Genomic DNA, 9,792 nt, shown 5'->3' with positions numbered 1-9,792 from the left:
CTACTATATGCAGTTGTGACTGGCAAGTGCATTTCTTCTGATCACAAACACTAGTTCCTATTACAGTGAATCTGATATGGCCATACACAGAAACATTCAGATATGATATAGTAAAGGAAAACTCATGTTAACCTGTGTTTTGCAAGTTTAAGTTTAAATAAAAACTTGGATAACGGTTACAAATAAATGTTAAACTGAAACTACCTGCTCTCAAGTCCTGTTATTTCATTTAGTTCTAAAGGAATTTTTTGTGCTTATGAATTTTTTTTATAGACATCAGTGTCTGACTAATTAATGTCATTTTATTAATAGATTGATGTGCCAAGAGTGACAGAGTCTTCACGTAGACTGAGTTAAGCAAGAGTCTTGTGACAAAAATTATAATAGGACATTATAGCAATAAAAAAATCATAGTACTTGGATACTTAAGTACATTTGAAGGCAAATACTTTTGTACTTTTACTCAAGTGAATGTTTAAAGGCAGCACTTCTACTTTTACTTGAGTAATATTTTACCTTGGGTATCTATACTTTAACTCAAGTACATGGTATGTGTACTTCGTCCACCACTGCAAGTAAAGGGCATAAGCATTAAGAGCCTTTCCATCATCGGCCTTGATATTATTCCAACTCAGGGCCTTTTCCATATAAGCACTGGTGATTTTCACTTCATCACCAAAATGACATTTGAGAAGCCTTTTAGCTTCAGCATAATCCCTTCTAGCATCCATATGCAAGCAGCTTCGGACGAGCTCCTTTGATTGGCCAGAAGTAAATTGTTCCAGATAGTAAAGTCTATCCCTACTATTGTCAGGCTTATCTTCTATGCCGTGTTCAAAGGCTTGCATGAAAGGACGAAAATTTAATGGGTCTCCGTCGAACACTGGAATCTCTCTAGAAGGGAGTAAAGTGTGTTTTTGCTGCAAAACCAAAAGTTCAGCAATGTCATTTTGCCTCCGCACCATATTCGAAAGATTCATATTTGTAATCCCTGTATCCGTGCAGCTAGCTGAAGGATTTTGTGAAGTAGTAGCAGGGTTATCAGATGTTAATGTTACATCCTCAACATTGGAATTTCTTTGTACAGCTTGGTTGAGTTTTGGAGGTTGAAGCTTTCTTTGTAATGGAGTTTTTGGGATAGCTCCAAGTTGAACAAATTCAAATGATGGAGATGGTCCTGGTGATGTCTGATCCTGTGGCATTGATGTCTTAGAATTCTCAGTGCCATACTTTCCAAAATACTCATTCATTTCATCCTTAGGTTCATCAGATTGCTGGGAATTACCAGATCGAACTTGTAGACTTGGGCTTGCTGTTGTTTCAAAGTTTTCTAGGACTTTAAGTTTAGCATCATTCGCAGCTAGATCACATTCCAGATTTACGGTTTCCAGTCTCATATTCAAAGCAGCCTATTCCATTTCAAGGGCATGTTTTTGTTTTAATGCAGCTTTGCGAGCAAGAAGGGCTGCTTTATCAGCAGATACTTTTATCCTCATCATACAGATGATGATGATGATGATATACTTGAGCTGTGAGAACTACGAGATCTATGTGACCTTTTGGACATATTCGAAGCACTATCGTTTGGCTCAATAAGTGTTTGTGGGTCCTTTTGAACATTTTTCCACATCTCGTATTCACTCATAAAATGTAGCCATCTTAGGCTCAAACCAGTCAATGCGCTCATTTTCTCTGATATCATCTGGTAGTTGCTCTTGCACAAGCTTATGAACAGTCTTACATTCTCCAAGTGCTGCATATAATGCCTCTACACTTCTTTTTATTGAATCCACAACACCACGATCAGCAAGCAATGCCTTTGCTTCATTCATTCTGCGTGTGAACACACCAAGTTTTCCCCTATGCATAGAACTGAGGGATGCAATGCTTTGTTCAACCTCAACATTTTCATTCTTTGACGTTTCATCAGCCATGTTTGACACAACCAAGTATCCAGATATCCACAAAATCAGTAGGCCACAATATACACATAAGCATCAGCTTCTTATATCATGCTTTGATCAAAGCCAGAATTTTCAACAGCAGCTCTTAATAATAAGTTCACCCATGGTTACTCACAAATTGGATGAGTTTCAGAATCCTTTAAAAGCTGTCAATGCTGTTGATGCATTCCACTCATGGCTTGTTCATTCCAAATGTAGGCCTTGATGGGGCCTACCGCATGCCTGCATGTCCTTCTTGGGAGTTTTTTGACTAAATGTAATGGCTTCCTTTTGGTTTATAGCCACTTTCAGTGGGGAAAGTACATTTGAAACTGTTTGATCAATCCTTTTATTGTAACAAAAATGTGAAAATTTAAAAGCAAAACTGTGATTCCAAAACAGTGTAAAGCAGTATAGTGTAGGTTAAAAAAAAAAAAAAACAAAAAAAAAAAACTGTCTCCCTTCCCCCTGCCATTGCCACATCACTTCCTGTTTAAAATGGCTGACACCTGGCAGATCCCAAAATGGCTCCTTAAAGTGGAAGTACAAAATATAATAATGGATAAATTGATTAACAACATTAGTAAGAATATGGCTTCTACACAGTGAATAGTGGTGAACCTTCCCAGGAGTGGCCGGCTGACCAAAATTACCCCAAGAGCACAGCGACGACTCATCCAAGAGGACACAAAAATCCCTACAACAACATCCAAAGTAATGTTGCACGATATACCAGTACTAGAAAGGTATCGCGATACCCTGTTTTTAAAAACGGTTCGGTTCTTCATTTTATCAGTACCAGTACTTTGAGTGTACCAGCTGTATTTCCTAATGTGCGACAGCAGGGGGCAGTGTGCGTGCAGCGCGCTGCTTCTGAGGCACATTGAGTGCGTTTATTCCTCTCAACTGCGCAACAGCTTTTATGGTGATGAAAGGAGAGGTATGGCTGCAAATACAGGTGCTCTTGCAGACCGTCCACAAATTGTTGAGAAAGTAGATGCACAAAGCAAAATATGGCATTATTTTGCTTACATTGCCGACAGTCAGGGCAAGCCCACGGACACCACAAAGCCCGTCTGCAAAACATGTTACAAAATAACGCAAGCAAAGTGAGAATCCAACTTGCAAAAGCATCTTGCCGAAAAACATCCCGATTTCTACAAAGAATTTAAAGAGCGACAGGTTAGTGAATGTGATACCAGCGTTATGTTTATGCTCTCAAAAATTAATTGATTGTTATTTATATTACTCGTGCAAGCTGAAATCCGCAAAGAGGTGTATTACTGAGTCTATTAAGTGATATCTGGTTGCAAAAATAAAATTAATTTAAAAATACATAAATATGTGAAGGGAATATACAGTTATATTAAACCAATTTATGCTTTAATAACACTGCTCTAATTATTTACAGTAATCAAATTTACAAAATATTCTTAGATGTATAAAAAAACAGGAAAAAAGCATAACAGCAAAAAATTTACAATTTTATTGAGCATGAAAATAATAAACATTAAAAATTATATTAAATATAACTCTGTAACTTCATTGCAATGAAGCTCAAATCCAGAATTATCAGCCTGCACACTGGTGAAGAAAGAAGTTCTATCATATGTTGTATATTTACTAGGGCTGGGCGATATATCGCATGCGATTGTCATTTCGTCAGTAAAGCCAGTTCCCTGATTACCGCTAAATCGCCATCACCTGCTTTCAAATGGAGCGCCATTTAAAGTGCATATTGCAGGTTTAACATTTTTTTCAAGATGAATATATAACCTTGTACAAAAATACCATATAAAAAGGTACTGCAGGGTTTAAAAATGTTTTGCGAGACATAAGGGCATTAATTTAGTAGATAAAGTGACGGTCTCTTTAAAAACCGCTTTTTTTTCAGCGTCGCGTCATTTTACGTCACTACAGGGAGATGTTCGCAGAGCTCTGTGTTGATTCAGTGCAGAATATATTGGTATTTAGCAACAGCGGCCGTGAACCAGTGTGTTTTCGGTAGTTTTTGTATTCTATTTATCATCGTAATGGTAAATTATTGTGTTTGTTTGCTGCACAAACTTCAGCCTGTCAGGACATCGAGTACAGAGGTTTACTAACAAGAAAAACTACGCTGCTGTCTTCTGTGCCGGGGTTTGTTTTGTGCAGGTGAAGAGAAGGGACTTCACTTCTGCATCTGCGTCGAAAAACGCGTTCATTTTAGACTGGAGGATTATCACCCTGGCGATATGATGGAGTTCAACATTGTAATACTTCTGTAAATGATTATATTAAATGAATAACTTACACTATGCTTCTTCACCATTTTTACTTGAATCAATTTAAACACTGGTGAATACAAATTATGTACACATGCATACAGTCTCACACTTACACAAAACAGTTTTGAATGATGTGCTGGTAATGTAAATGCTACTCCAATTTCATGCATGCCATGAATGTAAACTTATATACATTCAAGTTCACACAACTACATAATCATGACGTCATACATCCTCACACTATCAGTGAATGGGCACGGAATAAACTCATAACACAGAATTAATGAATAAAGGATAACATGAAACACATACAGTAAGTTAACACTATATGTTTGGCCGCCGGCGGGAGACATGATCACGGATCCGTCAGAGATGCAGCTCGATGAAGACTTACGGTGCACATTTTAAGTTTTGTGTTTGATTATTACATTTGCTAACTACCAAATCAGTCGTGATGAGAAACGGCTATATCACGTAATGTTAGTGTGGACGGATATTAACGCGTGTGACATACGCTTGATCAAAGTTTATTCGTTTCTGTTATTAGTAATCAGTTACTCCTAGATGACCAATAGCTTTGCTATTGCCTGATTCATGATAATAATCTGTACAATATTGTGATCTGAGCACATGTCGTTACCTAACGTTATATAAGCTAACATCGGTCGCTGCCCTGTTCTCCACTGCTTCTCCTCACACAACAGCTCAATTTGTCTCTTTTGACCGTTATTCTGTCTAATTCTGGCCTGTCCCTGCTCTCTTGACCACATAGCAGGCTAATTGTATGGCTGTGATTATAGTTATACGAGTATAAATAAGCATTTACAATTTCCTCAGCATCCGAACTGTCATTGCGATCCATTGTTTTCCTATAGTTTATATTGATCGCGATCCCTTCAATGACGTCACGTCCGATTTGGCATTTTTCAGATGCGGAAGTAAAATTTTCTCACAAAAAACGACTCCAGAAGCCTATGTAGCGTATTTATGCGTGTTTTTTCAAGAAAATCTATTTCATACATTATGTTTCTATACATTGAATCACTAAAGCTCTAACCTGCAATATGCCCTTTAATAGACAGAGCCGTAGTTCACTGATAAGCCACGCATTATCGCGTTCATATCACAGATGAATCGCCTTCGATAATGAACGCGATATTGCGTGGTTTGTCAGTGAACTACAGATCTTTGATTCATATTTAAATTTGTTTGATGACCTGAAACATTGAAGTGTGACAAACATGCAAAAAAAATTTAAAAAAATCACACCACTGTAACATTTACTGGTTTCTGAACTACTGTTCATTATGTAAACTAAAGTTTTGTATTTCACACTTGTTTCAATATCCACATAAAACATCATCCTTCATCTTGAGCGCCTGTTGGGGATTCTGTAGAGACAAGTTGAGCAACACTCCCCATTAAAGATCAGGGCATTTAAGGAGATCATCATCCAGGAGTTAAACAGGAGAGATGTGACAATTGGTCATGAACTTGTACACTCTGTACCACGAAGGGTCATTTGTTGAATTAAATCTAGGCTGTGCTGATTTCTGCAATCCTTAATTTAAACAAAATTGGCAAAAAAGAATCCACCAAAGACGCTCGAGAGTTCAATACATGTCAGTGCTTCCCTCACATAGACTTTACTTGGTCGGGCCGCCCACGTATAATAACGGCCGCCCAAATATATTCTGAGACACATTTTTGCTTTTATTATTTTTATCCTCTTATACTTTTATATCCGCGCAAGATAATGAAACCATCCGCAATCGATTAACTAGTCGTTTCGTGCCTGCTCATTATGTGTGCGTCAGAACTGTTTACTCCCGCTAACATTCAAACGGGTGCTGCATTTTGCAAAGTCACAAGGCGGCGCTGTTGCGCTTTCTACAGGCTCGCGCAACAGAGCTTCAGACTGCTTCAAAGTGATTCTCAATCAATGAAAAGCGCAGATTTATGCCAAGCGATTGCTAACGAACTCAAGTTGATGAATTATTACAATGTCTACTTCATGGCCTTTATATAAAATGTTTTAGACGATTGTAAGAATCTGAAGGATCAGCCTGCAATAGTACAGACATTTCAAAATAAGAGTCCCGGTGTATTTTGGGCTTGTTTATAAATTGTATTTAATTGTATTAAATCTCTCCCACAGGAAGGAAAGACTAAGAACATTATTTGGCACATATATTATTCATTTTATACATTTTACTAGTAAAAAATGTGTCCCATTCACTGAGAGAAAGGTGAACCATTTAAATACTGTAATTTTGCATAATTTACAATGCATAATAATGCATAATATTAGTATGTAATTAAATGTAATATGCTATGTAATTAAAATTAATTTCAATAAATAAAAATCACACATTATTTGTTTGTAACATGTAGTAGACCATTTTTGTGCCGTGGGTAATAGGAGGATTTTTCGCCTAGCTACCACTGCAAGTATATTTCAAACCTGTGGGAAGCACTGCATGTCCACAGAAGGGTTTTCACCTTGGGAGAATGCATATCCTCATTGTCATGTTGAAAAAAATGCCCAACAAAGCAGGGAATGAGAAAAGGGTAACATCTTTCTCACAATTATATTATTCAATGATTTTTCCATGACTTTCATGGCCCCCAGAATATATGGTTATGAATATTGGAATATGCAATATGTCAAAATAAAGAACAGACACTCTGCTATAAATATATACAGTGCTGTAAGGACGTAGCCTATTTATTAGCTCAATTTAATTGTTACAGGGAATAAGAATTGAATCAACTGTAAATGATTCACTGTAAATGATTCAGAATTAATATTTAACACTTCATCAATTATTCGTCAGGCGAAAATTGAGGTTAGAGTATTTTACCAATTCTGGATAAAATATTATTCTGTGGCCAACAGTAACAATATTTTATTATGATTATTGTTATTATTGTAATTATTATATTATAAGCAAGAGGTAACGTTTAGGATCTTTTGAGTTTAAGGCAGTAATTTGATACACAGCACAAGAAACTCGTATATGTGAAAATCAAAACAAGCTTTATTGACTACTTCTAATGATTACAGGAAACTAAGGCTAAACACACACACACATTCATACGCACACACACACACATTCACGGAGTTGATATGAGTTATGAAGAAAGTCCCAAATACTAACTAAACATCGCAACCTGAGGAAAATCACAAAAGCAGAGCTTTGGCTTGATTCTTTAGGTTTCAAGGAGTTTCACCAGTTTCCAGCAAGAGAGAGAGAAGTTTGCTTGTACCTGCGTTTGCTCTGACAGCTGAGGTAGTCGGGTTGTTCCGTGACTCGTGTACAGCGGAATCCCGTTCTGGATTGGCTGTCTTTCAGGTGACGTCTTCTCGGGAAAGCCCTGTGGGTTGCGCGGAAGCTTTGAAGGATGTTGCAGGCTGGTGAAACGCGCTGTTCTGATAGTCTGGCTGAAGCGGCTCTCTTCTTTGGAGACTTTGGTCAAAAGGTTTAACGGAGTGTTTCAGGGTTCGGGATGTGACGGCTGTTGCGGCTCGGATGAAGATAGTCAGCGACTGTCAGATGGAAATCAGCCACGGCAGTTAGATGGGTTCTTCAACCCTTCTTCGGCATATCGATTCTTTGACGTATCTTTTACATATCTTCTGACCGATTTCGAGCGATTTCTGACCGACTTCCAGCTTCTGACTTCTGACCTATTTCATATTTCTCAACTGACGTTAGCTTGTTCGGACAGCATAGTTTTAAAGGAGCAATTCTGGCTCCATCCTTCAGATGCGATCCTCCAATGAGACGTTGCTACGGAGATTAGACACGCCTCGTCTATTGTCTATTGATCACATCGCGTGATATCTGCAGAACATTCTCCTGTTTTATTAACAACTTTATAAAGTTTCTTAATATTTTCCTGATACTGAATTTCAATGTTTCATTCACACAGAATTACAGAGAATTATAAACTCTGCATTTAGAGCTCAAACATGACACACTTCTTACACACATATTACTAGACTGACCTAATTAAAAACAGTGATTATAAGAGAAAGAAGATGCATCCAGGAATACAAACATATAATGCATTGAATCCAACATGCTAGTAATCACATCATAGCAAATGTTATTCTGGATATAGTTAATACTTTAAGTAATCGACAATTGTCCCTTTTGAGATTCAAGATTGAGTCCTTAAGCATAGTTTAAACTTTGACCGGAGTCACGAGTGACCGGGTCAGGATGGATTGCTCACACAAGGGAGGTATTGATAGGACAGATTCGTCTTTAAATCCGTTGATGGGTGTTTTCCTGTTCCGTCCGATAATACAAGAGGGTTTTGTGAGAGAATCAATAGATTTAATGTGATCAGATCCACGTGATGGGTTCTGATTAGTTTATTGCTGATGAGCAAAGAAGTCCTTTAGACAGAGTCCTTTGTTAAAAGAAGTCACGTCATCACTCCTGTAAAAGCTAGGTTTTTCCTTTCAGGAAATGGATCTTTTGGACCAAACGAAGCTTTGTTCAATCATGCCTCTGGCTGATAAAGCCATTTGGTAACGTCTGTCGAACGAGTCCCTACAGTGCACAGCATAAATGAGTACACACCCTCTGAACAAATACAAAAGATGTATTTTCTTTATGATCACTAATACAATTCATGGAAAGATAGCTAAAATGTATTAAACATAATCATAATAAAAACTGAGAAATATATATCATCAATAGCCATAAAATAAGTAAATTAGCCAATTTTGTTTTAAATTAACGATTGCAGAAATGAGTACACCCTAGATTTAATTCAACAAATGTATAATATTCTAGTACTTAGTGTGCCCTCCAAAAATTTGAATATACTGCTCTATGCCTTCTTGGAACGGAGTGTACAAGTTCATGACAAACTGTCACACGTGTACTGTTTAACTCCTGGATGATGAGCTCCTTAAATGCCCTGATCTGATCTTTAATGGGGAATGTTGCTCAACTCGTCTCTACAGAATCACCCACAGGTGCTCAAGAGTGTTTAGACTGAGTGAAATACATGTTCACACAAGGGGTTTCACCTTGGGAGAATGCATATCCTCATTGTCATGTTGAAAACATGCCCAACAATGCAGGGAATGAGGAAAGGGTAGCATCATCTAGTTCAAGTTTGTGTATTAAATTACACAGTGGTGTGGGAATTCATGACAGCATTGATAAACTCCCTCACACCTTCAGCACTCATACATCCCTATATAAGAGCTTTACTACCACTGAACTTTACTGTGGGAACCTGGCACTTCTTACTGTACTCCTCCTCTAGCAACACCAGAACATTTCGAATGCTGTTTGATCCAAAATGATTGACTTGGTCTCATGAGACCAGAGCATTGATTCCCAGAATCTATATTTTGTAAATATGGGCTTTGGAAATGGCTAACTGACTTTATTGTGTTTTGGCTACAGTGAGAACAACAACCATGCATGTCATTTCTGCAGGCTGCATCTTACTCTGTGAGATAAACAGTTTCATAGCTTTTGCTGGCTCTGAGATACTCGCTTACATGTCTTCTAAGTAACTGAGTAATTGCTGACTTTCAGAAGTTTTAATTC

Source organism: Chanodichthys erythropterus, chromosome 8 (genome assembly GCF_024489055.1).
Source record: "Chanodichthys erythropterus isolate Z2021 chromosome 8, ASM2448905v1, whole genome shotgun sequence".
NCBI classification, from domain to species: Eukaryota; Metazoa; Chordata; class Actinopteri; order Cypriniformes; family Xenocyprididae; genus Chanodichthys; species Chanodichthys erythropterus.
This window is presented reverse-complemented; position numbering follows the sequence as displayed.